Below are 13,610 nucleotides of genomic sequence, written 5' to 3' on the forward strand. Positions count from 1 at the left end.
TGCTGTGAATTGTGTAAGACTGATAAATCACAGACCTGTACCTCTGAAACAAATAATACATTATATGTTAAAAAAAAAAAAAAAAGAAGAAGATAGTAGGAAGGGAAAAATGAAAGGGGGGAAATCGGAGAGGGAGACGAACCAGGAAAGACTATGGACTCTGAGAAAGAAACTGAGGGTTCTAGAGGAGAGGGGGGTTAGGGGGATGGGTTAGCCTGGTGATGGGTATTAAAGAAGGCACGTATTGAATGGAGTACTGGGTGTTATACGCAAACAATGAATCATGGAACACTATGTCAAAAACTAATGATGTAATGTATGGTGATTAACATAACATAATAAAATAAAATAAATAGTAATTATACCTTACATATGTAAAGAACACTGCAGCCTAATGAACATTTCACATATATTCTCTTACTTTGTGTTCATAATGCCCCTGAAACAGTTCTCTGTAGAGTCTTGGAGAACCTTGTTTAGAATCCTAGCATCATGGCCTTGGGAAGTGTACTTTGAACATCTCTCGGCCTCCTCTTTGTCATCCATAAAGTGGTGTTACTCTCAGGACTGAAAGAGATGAAGTATGTACAGTGCTTGATGTGTATTAGATACTCAAAATCTCTCCCCTCCTCCATCCCATTTTACATCTAGAGAAACTGAGGCTCAGGTTAAGCAACTTGTCCATAGGTCACATTGTTAAGAAGTGGCAAGTTTGGGGCCATAATCCCCATATTAGGGCTCTCCCCTGATGCCATGGCTTCATCTGGCAGTAGCTGAGAGATGACCCAGACTTGGGGGTGGGGAGGTGGAAAGATGAAGACACCATGTTTTTGTTGTTTTTTTTGTTCCCCATCAGCCACCCTGGAAGCAGTGTCCCAGGGAAATGCAGAATCTAAACCACATGGACCATAAGTGTTAATCATCCAAAAGGTGATAATAAGAAAGGAATATATCAATTGATGAAGCCAAAAAACAAGATGTCACCTTCCATTTCTCCCCTATACCATCCCCCTTCCATCTCTCTCTCTCTCTCCCCTATGGACGGATCTATCTTGGATCTATCTGCTTCTCTCCAGCAGACCCCATGCTACTTATCGCTATCTTGGCCCCCCTGCATGGTATGGCTTTGACTACTTCTCCAGTCTCCTCTTGTAGCACTCTGCCTTTCTGGAAGGCTTTGGCTACACAGCTTCTTTTCTGACTTTTGGGTGCACCCTTCCTTTCCACCTTGAGTACTTTTGCACTTACTCTCTGCCTGGAATGATTTTCCCAAGCTCTTCACTTGCTATCAAGGAAACAAGTAGGACAAATGACAGTGGTCACAGTCTGGACTCATCTTTTGTTTACTTGTCTGTTTTTGTCCAGTGGAATATAAAGGCCACCCCCTTATCTGTCATATCCCTTCTATATCTCCAGTGTCTGGCATCTGATAGATGTTCGAGAAGTCCTTGTAGACTGATTATATTCAGGAATAAGACCAAGGACAGATCCTGCCAGACTCTGCCAACAGAGCAGGTGTGAAGAAAAGTGAGGAAAGGTTCTGAGGAACAGGCAGTCATGATGGATTTTATGGGCTACCTGTGGCTGTGGGCAGGGCTGGGTCAGAGTCATTAGACCCAGCCAGGAAGAGGATTACAGTGTGGCTAGCCTGGTGTGGGTGGCACCCTATGCACAATCTGCTTTTGTACCCAACTTATATCAACTACTAGTCATCCTCTGTTTCATTCTCTTGGTTCTGTTCTTGGTTTTCTGTAAGATTGAAACAAAAGTGGCAGTAAAGAATGGTGGGAGTTACAACCACTTTGGAAAATAATTTGGGACTATTTTATAGAATTGAACATTTGCATGCTCTCTGATTTATCATTTCACTCCTTGGTAGGTGTCTCAGAAATATCCTTTGATGTATTTACCAGGAGATGTGTAAAAGAATGTTTGGGAGCAATCCAAACAGGAAACAGTCCAAATATCCATCACATGAGAATAGTTAAATCAATTAGGGTATTATTACAGAATGGAATATTATATAGCAAAGACAATAAATGAATCACAGTTATGTAGATCAGCTATAAATGAATTTTATAAACATAAAATTTAATGAAAAAGCAGGTCATTGGGGACATCATATAGTATTTTTATAAAGTTCAAAGACTAGCAAAATTAAGCAATCTATTCAGGAAGACACACGTGTAAAAACTAAACAAGGAAAAAAAACCTGATGAAAAATTTTGCCTGTAGGGGTGGCAGTGAGCTTGGATCGGGATGAAGCCCACAAGGAGACATAACAGTAGTGCCTAGCACACACTGGGTAATGGGCTCACAGGTGTTCACTTTATTATATGCCTCATGATTCACATACAAAATAATACCTGTAAAATATATTAAATATTACATAATAGATTAATAGAAGTTTCCTGGACTGGGAATCAGGAGGATTATTTGCTTAATTTTAAATTGCCATGGATTATAAAGTATAGCATCTACTTTATAAATAGCTTTTTGGGAAAGAAGGAGAATAAATGCTGTTTAGAATCAAGAAATTCGATTTAACAGATCTCTTTCTAGAGGTTAAACCCTCAACCTTTGCTAAGGTGATACAAACCTAAGAGTAGTGCTGGGGGGTGGGGGGTGTTGGTACCTGGGATAGCTTTTGGGACAGATGATTCTGTGGGCATTTTTTTTTTTTTAAGATTGTATTTATTTATTTGAGAGAGAGAGAGAGAACACAGAGGGAGAGTGAGAGGGAGAAGCCGACTTCCCGCTGAGAAGAGAGCCCAATGCTGGGCTCCATCACAGGATCCTGAGATCATGACCTGAGCCAAAGGCAGACGCTTAACTGACTGAGCCACCCAGGTGTCCCTCTGTGGGCATGTTTTATTTCACCACTGTCCTTTGTCCTGGAAAGTGGATATAAATTTGGGGGAAAAAAGAATTACAGAAAATACGAAATATTCTTTTAAGTTTTAATAGTAGAGACGAGTGAGATCAAAGATGAAGTTTGGACACGTGTAAAAATTTCTTCCTTTTTTTTTAAAGAAGGAACTCAGGTTTCCATTTCTCTTATGATTTTATTTTACTTCTGGGTCTGATCCTGGAGCTCAGCTCAATTAAATATAATGCTTGTCTAAGAGGTAAGTATGGAAAAATAGGGGTCTAGAATTTAAAGGAATTGATTCAGGCTGTTGAAGCAGTTGTTTTAAAAAATTTTGTGCCTTACTAAAATGGATCATGGGAAGGTTGTTCTTCCTTCTTACTAATTTCTGTCAGACCCCTTAAAGGCAAAGAATTTAAAGAAGTTCATGTGCTGTAAAAGGTTCTACATACCCTTTGAGCTATTGTCCCTGAAGGAAAGGGTCAATTAGAAACCATTTCTTCCTGTCCTGTGATTCCCTTTGGGCTTTGGTCACGCTGCACAAGAGAGAAATTGAAGTCAGGATGAATAAAAGAGAAGAAACAATCAAGAAGTGGCAGGAGACAGTCCGCTGAGTAGCCAGCCTTGGTGACTTTCAAGCAGCTCTTGTTCTCTAAATTAAAGGAGAAATTGAAGACATGGCCATAAATATAAGACAAAAGTCAATGACAATGCAATGAAAATCTTACCATTGTGCTCAAAGAAGCAGCCCTCTGGTGCCTGAGTTAAATCAAAGAAGGCAGGAGATAACTATTTTGTACATACTATTGTGTGAAAGTTCTCCACTCCAAGAACAGACTGTACAGCAGAAGGGGTAAACCCACATTGCCTATGGAAAATGGAATGCTCAAACGGGCAGGTGGGACTCCATGGCCTTGAGCGTTAATGAAAGGCAAGGGCATGTTGGATTAAGGAATTTTGCAGCCAGGGCTGTTGAGGGAACATTTTTTGCATTTATGGGAGCTGATGAAAAGAGGCACTCTTTGACCTGGAACAACTGGACAAGAAGGTTCTAGAATTTTTGAGTCGGCCTAAGGGAGAAAGATGCCCAGGAGTGTGGCTAGGAAGAAATAGTTGAATACTCTTAGAAGGCAAGAGCTCTGAAGTCAGACATAAGTTCAAGTCTCCTCTCTGAAATGTAATTTCTGTGTAAAGCTGGGGAAGCTACATACACCACATACACCACAGTTTTCCTCTTTCTGCAATGAAGATAGCGGTCCTCACCTTATAGAACTGTTGGCTGGATTAAATAAGATAATAAAGAAAGAACAGCATGATGCTCACTCAGTCTATGGGGCTGGCACCATGCAAGCAGTGTGAAATGGTAGAGGTGGTAGGAAATCATATTGATAGAGATGACACATGGTCTCCAAGCAATTTAGTCTCTCCATCCTTTTCCACTTGAAAAGGAGGCTTTCTTTCCTAATTTATTCTGACCCAAAGAATTACACCCTTTTGTGTAGACAAAGTGTTATTTAGAGATTTCCAATATGCCACCTTGATTTTACTGTGTACATAGATGAATAGTGGCTTGTGTAGATTTTCTTTTTGATATACTATGATCTCTCAACATTTAATAAAAAAGACTTATTTTGACCAAGACAGCCTGTCAATTCAGTCAAACATCTAATTTGGCAGATTCTCCCCTCCCTTGACCAGAGTGACAGGCTGTTTGCCAACTTGATCTGATCGACCAGATGTTTTGGTGCCTCGTCAATACCGACTCAGTGATTTTTTTGTCTTTGTTATTTGCATGGACAAAGGTACTGCATTTGAAGAAAGTGGGTGATCCTGGTGAATTTAAACCATTTGCTTTTGTGTTTGCTTCTTAACTTGGTCTTTGAGGGCTTACGATCCAAAAGGGATAGGGAGGACCTAGAAGAATATATTAGAAATGAATACAGAATGGATACTAAGTAATTAATTATCATGTTCAGGGGTTGAGGGTTTTAGAATGCAAAGTATGGGCAGCTTAAACATTACTTAGAGCTTGGCCCTGAAGACCCATCTCCATGGTATGGGACAACCTGCCATGGTGTAAGGAAGCCCTTTTTATCTCTAATTTCTGTACCCATTGCCCTTCCTCCATCAGTGTAGTGGAAATTAAATTCTCTTCCCTCCCAGCTTTTATTCCTAATTTTCTTTACGAAGTAATTCCATACTTTCCTTTTGGGGAATTATCTGTCTCCAGCCCAGTATGAGCTAGCTTTGTTATACTTAAATCAGGTTAGCCTTCTGTCTTCTTCCTTGGTCAAAAGCTAGGTCCCTGCTCTTCTGGGGCTCAGAATCATTGGCATTTTTATGGCACAAAATATATTAGGAGCACATTCATTGGAACAGGGGAGCTATGAGAAGATTATGTCGTTCCTGCTATCCAGACCCCCAGACCGCCCTGCTTTCTGTAATTTTTCTGAGCTTGGTTCTCTAGCCTTCCCACCAATTCCCTAATCCTAACCCCTTCCTCATATTCTAAGGCTTCCCTTCTGACTAAGTTAGTCAGAATCAATTTATGTGACCTGCAAACAAAGATGGCACTGTCACCGCTAGCTGCCAGTCAACAGACATTCTCCTCTCTATAGTGTATGCTCATAGGTCTGCCTTGCACAACAGAGGCTGATTATATGTTCACTTCATGGCACCTCTTGAATTTAGGTACAGGTGGCTGTCTTCGTTAGCTGTAGCTCCTGTAACAAAGTGCAAAGCCTGGGTGGTCTAAACCACAGGAATTTACTGTCTCAGTTCTAGAGGCTGGAAATCCAAGATCAAGGTGTCAGCAGGTTGGTTCCTTCTGAGGGCCATGAGGGAAGGATTTGTTCCAAACTTCTCTCAGCTTATAGATGGCTGTTTTCCTTCTCCCTGTGTCTTCACATCATCTTCCCTCTGTGTCCAAATTTTCTCTTCTTATAAGGGCACTGGTGGCTAAGACCCACCTTAAAGATTTCACCTTAACTTGATTACCTCTGTAAAGACTTTATCTTCAGATAAGGTCACACTCTGAGGTACTGGGTGTTAGGGCTTCAAAGCATAAATTTTGGGGAGGCACAATTTGACCCTTACAAGTGGCCAAGTGACCTAGTTCTAACCAAAGAGGCATAAGGGGACTGTTATTTCTGGAATGAGTTTTCCTGTGTGGCAACAGAGAGAGACGTATGAAGAAAGGGCTTGTTCTCTCCCTTCTTGCTTTGGATGCGGTAGTGTTAGGATATAATACCCAGGGTTATGGCAGCCATCTTATGATCATGAGGTAATAAGCTGGAGGCTGAATATCTACATGTGGAAGATGGTGGAGTAAAAGAATGGAAGATAGAAAATAATATGGATCCTGGGTGCAATGCTGAACCAACACAGGAACACCTAGCTCCAAACTTAGATATGTGAAATAATTGAATGCCTTGTTTAAACTACAGTTGCTTGCTATCACTTCTCCTTGAGATAGAACCCTCCCCAGATCCAATAAAATCCTCAGTGGCTTATGTCCTCACACCTTTTCTCACTTTCTCCATATTCACAAATTATTACCTTAACCAGAGTATAAATATCTGGTATCACATCTGATCATAAAATTTCAAGATCATCCAACTGGGTCCTTTCTTCTACCTTATCTGATGCACAGATTTCTCCTGACATCTGGGTCAATGGCAGAATAAGCCCACTACTAAATCTCCATTGCATTAGATCACCCTATCCTGGGAAGTACTATCCATTTCTTTGTCATTTTTTCCTCACAGTTTACTGGAGGCATGGTGGGTAATGACATGAGGTCACAAAGGAGTGTGGGTGTGAGACGGGCTCACAGAACAGGTAGCTTCTAAATGAAGATTTCTTTTCCTTTTGTGTTTTATTTAATTTTAATTATTTATTTATTCGAATCACTCTCCTATAGGGAAGTCCAGATCAAAGTCCGTAGTTGCATTGAGGAGGGAAGTGATGAATAAAACAATTAAAATCCTTCTGGGGAGAGTGAAATACTCCCCTCACAGGGTTGTTAGGATTAAATGAATTAATACTACCTATAAATGCATAGTATGGTGCCAGGCTGGGTAAGAATTTCTATGTAAGTATTACCAATTAATGTACAGTTTATCAGTTTATCATGCTGCTGATTGTTTATGTACTTAAGGGAAGGCTGGGACATTTCTGTAGAATCTACAATAGCCTGGGATAGTGGTTCCCAAGTTGGGCCATGTATTAACAATCAACACTAGCCGAGGTGATGCCCAGCCCCATTGAATCAGAACTCTGGAGTTGAGGCTCCAAAAATCTGCATTTTTAGACTGTTCCCCAAATGGTTCTGATGAAGCCAGCCTCACACTGTATGTGGAAGTTACTGACAGTCCAAGGCAGTGGCTAATTTTTGCTTATCAGATCTTAGCTATAGTGACAATGGACCAGGTGTCATGGAAAAACCTGTAAAAATCATTTAATCTAGCCCCTCATTTTGTTGATGGGAGGTTGAAGGCCAGAGTGGTGGAATGACTCCTGAAGCTGCACAGCTAGTTAGTGGTGGAGATGGGGCCCAACCTCCCACCTGGAACCTTTTCTTTGAGCTTCTTTCCTACCCTCTTATCCTCTGCTAAGCTATATGCTCACAAATGGCAGGATGGGGCTATCTTCTTTGTGTTTCTCCTGCTATCATGGTGTCTAGAACAGAGTAGGACTCTAATATTTAGAGTTTAATGGTGAACTAATTGTACCGAAACCATCATCTTCTACCTCTCTGACTCCTGTGCTCAGAAAAGATCAGTTTTACAGCAAGTGGGGAGTTATGAGCTCTGCACCAATGGGGCTCAGTCAGACAGGGAAGAGGGGAGGTTGTATTCTCTGTTATGTGCAGACTGATTTCTTAGGACTTTCGGGATTCTCATGGATGGAAACTTTTCCTTGTTACCTCCTAATAGTGACACCTTTGCCTAGAACTTCATCTCAGTCAGGATACTTTTGGCTCAAGGTTAAAGAAACCAACTTGGGATTACTTAAGTAGGAGGGGGGATTTATTGAAAGGAGACTGGCTTATCCATGGAGCACGAGGGCCTCAGGGTAAACCATGTTCAGGGAGTAGAAAACCGTGAGGGACTCAGGCCGCCATGTCTTCTTCTCTTGCATCTCTACTTTTCTGTCTCTGCAGATATTCCTTTTCTGTTTCTCCAACTGCAAGGCCCAAGATGATCAAGCCATAATTTCTAGGATTTCCCCCTCTTCCCAAATCTTTGCTATTATTTATAGACCTAAGCAAAACTCTCTAGCTGCGTCCAGGTCATAATTCCAAATTTCTTGGGAAAAGCCTTTATTTGCCCACATGAGGCCAAGTGTCCATTTGTGCTTGGATTAACTATGGTTAGGGCCTCCTAATATATATATATTTTTAAAGATTTTATTTATTTGTTTGACAGAGAGATAGAGAACACAAGTAGGCAGAGGGAGAGGGAGAAGCAGGCTCCCCGCAGAGCAGGGAGCCCGATGCGGGACTTGATCCCAGGACACTGGGATCATGACCTGAGCCGAAGGCAGCCGCTTAGCCGACTGAGCCACCCAGGCACCCACGGCCTCCTAATATTAGTTAGGGTTCCTAGCATTAGTATCATAGAATACTAACATGAGTGTCAGAGTAGTTATAGGCCAAGTGTAGTTCTTGTAGACAGTCTGGAGGGAGATGTGTGTGCATGTGTGTGAGCTGGCAGACTCTAACCAGTATCTATGAGAGGTGTGTTTGTCAACTTTACTATGAAAACAAACAACCCCCCAATCTCAATGACTTACGACAATAAACATTTACATCTCACTTTGCATGTGCTGTGGCTCTGTGCCATGTGTCTTCGCAGCCAGGACTCAGGTGGAAGGAGCAGCCCTTATCTGGGAAATGTCTTTCTTGTCACAAAGAGAAAAGAACAAGAGGCTGAGCCAAACTATGCACCTGCTCCCAAAGCTTCCTCTTGGAAGTGGCTTGGCTGGAGTCTGCTCACAGTCCATTGGCCAAAGAAGTCCCAGGGCCAAGCGTAACAATGAGGCAAGGAGTGCATACCACCTCCAGGAAGGCTGGGCAGGTCACTTGTCAGGCACTGGGATCTTCTACCAGGGCAGGGCACAACTAAGTGTGAACAACAACAGTGGGACACAGCAGGTTTTAATAATGGCAACAATAATTGACCTTTAGCAAATCTTTAAAATGAGCTAGACACTCATGCAAAGAGGTTTATGCAAATTACCTCATTTAATTATCCCAATAACCTTATGAAGTAACCACTGTTGCCCTCACTTTATTGAGTAGAAAATGCCAGCTTACAGAGGTTAAACAACTTGCCTCCTGCCACAGCTCATAAGTGGGACTGCCCAGATCCCACTGGGGTGCTCCCAGGGGATGTCACCTATATCAGTTTCCTGTGGCTGCCGTAACAGATTGCCACCAACGTAGTGGCTTTAAACAACACACATCTAGCTCTTGCCCAGTGATCATGGCATGTGGCACCATGAGCAGCAAAGTCTCCCGTGACACCCTATACAAGGTGGTGCAGGAAATCCTGCATGGGAACCAGTACAAGTGCCCGTGGTTTTTGAAGATGCTGGAGATGGTGGAGCTGCAGAACAGCTTGAAGAGCTATGACTCTCAGAAAGACAAATGCTTCTTGGGCACCGTCAGGCTTAAGTCCACTCCCCACCCCCAAGTTCTCCATATGTGTTTTGGGGGACCAGCAGTGCTGTGATGAGGCCAAGGCTGTGGATATTCCCCACACGGACATTGAGGCACTGAAGGAACTCAACAAGAATAAAAAATGAGTTAAGAAGCTGACCAAGAAGTATGATGCTTTTTTGGCTTCAGAATCTCTGATCAAGCAGAGCCCATGAATCCTGGACTCAGGACCGAATAAGGCTGTCAAGTTCCATTCCTTGCTGACCCTCAGTGAGAACATGGTGGCCAAAGTGGATGAAGGGAAGTCCATGATCAAATTCCCAGATGAAGAAGGTGCTGTGTCTGGCAGTGGCCGTTGGCCACATGAAGATGACAGATGATGAGCTCATGTACAACATCCACTTAGCTGTTAATTTCCTGGTGTCATTGCTCAAGAAGAATTGGCAGAACATCAAGAGCACCATGGGCAATTCCCAGCGCCTGTACCAAGGCACAGCTTAATAAACCTTGGTGCTACCAAAAAAACAGAAGCAGAAAACCAAACCAAACCAAACCCACATCTGTTATCATACAGTTCTGAAGTCTGACCTGGGTCTCACTAGGCTCAAATCAGGGCTGCACTCACTTTCAGAGGTTCTAGGGGAGAATCCATTTCCTCCCATCTTCCAACTTCTAGAAGCTGCCCCCATTCCTTAATGTGTGTCCCCTTCCTCCATCTCCAAGGTCCACAGTGGTGAGGTGAGTCCTTCTCATATATTACTCCAACCCTGCTTCCATTGTCACATCTACTTCCTTGACTTTCTCCTCTGCCTCTCTTCCACTTTTAAGGTCCCTTGCAATTACATTGAGCACACCCAGATAATCCAGGATTATCTCTCCATCTTTAAGTCCTTAATCATATCTGCGAAGAAGTTTCTTTTGCCATGTTTGGTGACATATTCATGGGTTCTGGAGATTAGGATGTGGACATCCTTGGGAGACTATTATTCTGCCTACCACACACACCCTTCCTTTGGTGCTATATGTGGCCTCCAAGAAACCCCTGAAAAAGGGACAAAGATAACCATCCCTCCCACTCTCATTTTCACTGATTTTTCCCATAACTGAAGAGCAATGGTGCTTATGCACAAATAAAGAGAGAAAGAATAATTCAGGGAATCGATGTAGAGCTCAAAGCTGACCATCTATTTGTTAGTTGTGTAGGAGAGAGAGCCTGTAGCTGGCTCTTAAAAGTAGAAAATCCAACTTAAGTTCATTACTAGTGTTCCTGGCATGATGCCATAATTAATATATGGTAACAATATTACTAAGAACAAAAACATACAATTATGCCCTTAAAAATGTCAACATGAAAAGTAAACTTAATAAAAGATAGGCACAGAAACATATATAACAGATTATCCTTAATAATGAAATTATTTATGATCAAACATTTATACTTAATTTCAGTTCAATTCTAAAATAGTCACAGTAATGTCATGATTAAATATTAATGCTAGCAGAAACAACCTAATTGGGAGGTTATTAAAGCTTCAAATTAAGTTTCTTTTTCTTTTCCTAACCAAAAAGTTCTGCCTAGAAGGGCATCAGGGGATTTCCAGCACATGTGTTTTATTCACATCGATTTGCTGGGCTGAGAGAGGGACTGCATCAGGAGAAGTTAAGCCCAAAGTCCCAGGCAATATAATGAGACATTTTCTGTCTCTCCTTCGAGTAGCCGGAAGAATGGTTACTACTCCTGCTTTTCTTGGTACAGAGCTGGCCAGTGCTTTGGGTATAACAAGTTATTGATTGTTGGCTAGTAAACCACCCCAAAACTTAAAACAACATTTTATTGCACACAATTCTGTGGGTCAGCAATCTGGGCTGGGTTTTAGCCCAGCTCATCTGGGGTCACTTCTGGTTGCTTGTCTGGAGCTGGGTGTCTATGATGGCCTAACTCATGTTTCTGGTGATTGGTGCTTTGCTGTCAATGGGCTCATGTCTCTAGGAGGCTAGCCTAGGCTTCTTTATATAGAGGCTGGGTTCTAAAAAAGGTGAAAGAGAGAGAGAGAAAAATCCTAATTCACAAGTGCCTTTTGAGCCTCTGCCCAGGACATCTTTGCTGACCATCCTATTGGCCGAAGGAAGTCACATGACCAAGACAACAGTCCCACTGGGATGACCTACACATGGGCATAGATAGAAGGAGGCACAATTCACTGGGGACCATGACTGTATCCATCTACCACATGGGGATTTATCTGGCATGTATTTAGCATTCTCTAGAGATAAATGACACAGAAAAGGGAGTATGAATGTTTTATCCCCTCTGTGTCCTAATAGGGTTGTCGTCCCCAAGAAAGAGGCAATACATATTATAGTCATTCAAGGAGAAGCTCCCCACACAGGTTCGTCTTAGCTTCTCAGTGCTTTGGGGCAGAAGTGGAGAGCCCAAGATCAATGACACATGAATTGTTTCAATCTCGTCATAAGCTGAGAAGCATGTGACAACTATTTCCCTTGACAGGACCCTAGACCAAATAGCACCTCAGGAGTCTATGTCATTACTTTTCAGTGGCAAAGCCCAGATTCAAATTGTGCTTCTCCGAAGAGTTGTGTACATGCATTGCTGTGCATCTGGATGTACTCTCGCAGATTTTCTCCCTTCTTACTCTATCAATTACTGAGAGGGGATTGTTGACATCTCCAATGGTAACTGTGGATTTGTCTAGTTCTCTTTTTAGTCTGTTGGCTTTTGCTTCAGATATTTTGAAGCTCTGTTATTGGGCATATCTGTTTAGGATTGTTAGATCTTCTTGATGATTTACCTTTTGTCATTAGACATTAGATACTATGATACTGTAATGACAGAAATGTCATTAGAAGATTCTGGGTAATTTCCCTGTTCTGAAGTCTACTTTGTCTAATATTAGCAAAGTCATTTCACCTCCCACTTAATTAGCATTTACATGAAGTCTTTTTCCTATTCTTTTATTTTTAACCTATCTATATTCCTTTTCTCTGGCTGCTTTAGGGATTTTTTTTTTTTTCTAATAGTTGGCTTTCAGCAATTTGATGATGGGATTTTGGTGCAGTTCTCTTTAAATGCACTCAACTTGTGGTTCATTGAGCTTCTTGAATCTGTTGGTGTATGGACCTCTGGATGAATGTTCGTTCTTTGTCAATCTTTTTAGTTTTTTTTTTTAATTGATTATTGACAGGCAAATCAGAAACGAATTTTGATTGTGCCAAGACACAAAAGAACAGACTATTGATTCACTAATTGTGGTTGGGACAGAAACAACCAGTTTGATAAAAACCAGAAGGAGTCAATTCATCTAAGGATCAAAATTTTCTATCAGGACTCAGGATAGCTGGTTCTTATCTATACCTGCCAGTTGTAAGCTGTGTAATCTTGGGCAAGTACCTCACTTTTCCTGTCTTGAAAATGAGGGATTTGGGCGCCTGGGTGGCTCAGTTGGTTAAGCGACTGCCTTCAGCTCAGGTCATGATCCTGGAGTCCCTGGATCGAGTCCCGCATCAGGCTCCCTGCTCAGCAGGGAGTCTGCTTCTCCCTCTGACCCTCCCCCATCTCATGTGCTCTCTCTCTCAAATAAATAAATAAAATCTTTAAAAAAAAAAAAGAAAATGAGGGATTTGGGTCTTCTGAAGCCCCTTTCAACCCCTATATTTCAGTATTCTTTGCGTTAAGGCAGCCTTTTCAAAGCATGCTTCAGAAAACATGAATCTCATATAATAATTTAGAAAAAAGGGCCCTCCCCATTCAAAGGTATTTGGGAAACTTTGCCTATTATTGTATTTCATAGAATCTAAAATGCCATTAAATAAGGACATACCATTACTTTATGCTCAACCAAGAGAGACAAACTGCCGCCAACTAAACCATGAAATAACTCTTTCCTAGCACCTGGAATTTTTATTTTCTACTTATTGAAAGAGTTCTATAATATTTATGTAGATATATATATTTTATCATAATCACTCTTGGGTATTAAAGAAGAAAATTTAAACAAAGTAAGTTGCTTAGGCTCCCTTCATGTTGAACTGGACCCTCTGATCATTTGTTTGACTCCA

At 41.6% G+C, this 13,610-nt stretch overlaps 1 pseudogene; it reads left to right on the forward strand.

Moving 5' to 3' along the window:
• The first annotated feature begins 8,340 nt into the window (after nt 1-8,340).
• LOC118023431 lies at nt 8,341-10,034 on the forward strand (annotated as a pseudogene).
• The last annotated feature ends 3,576 nt before the right edge of the window (nt 10,035-13,610 follow it).

Source organism: Mirounga leonina, unplaced genomic scaffold (assembly GCF_011800145.1).
Source record: "Mirounga leonina isolate KUSES-001 unplaced genomic scaffold, KU_Mleo_1.0 Mir_180, whole genome shotgun sequence".
Lineage (NCBI taxonomy): Eukaryota > Metazoa > Chordata > Mammalia > Carnivora > Phocidae > Mirounga > Mirounga leonina.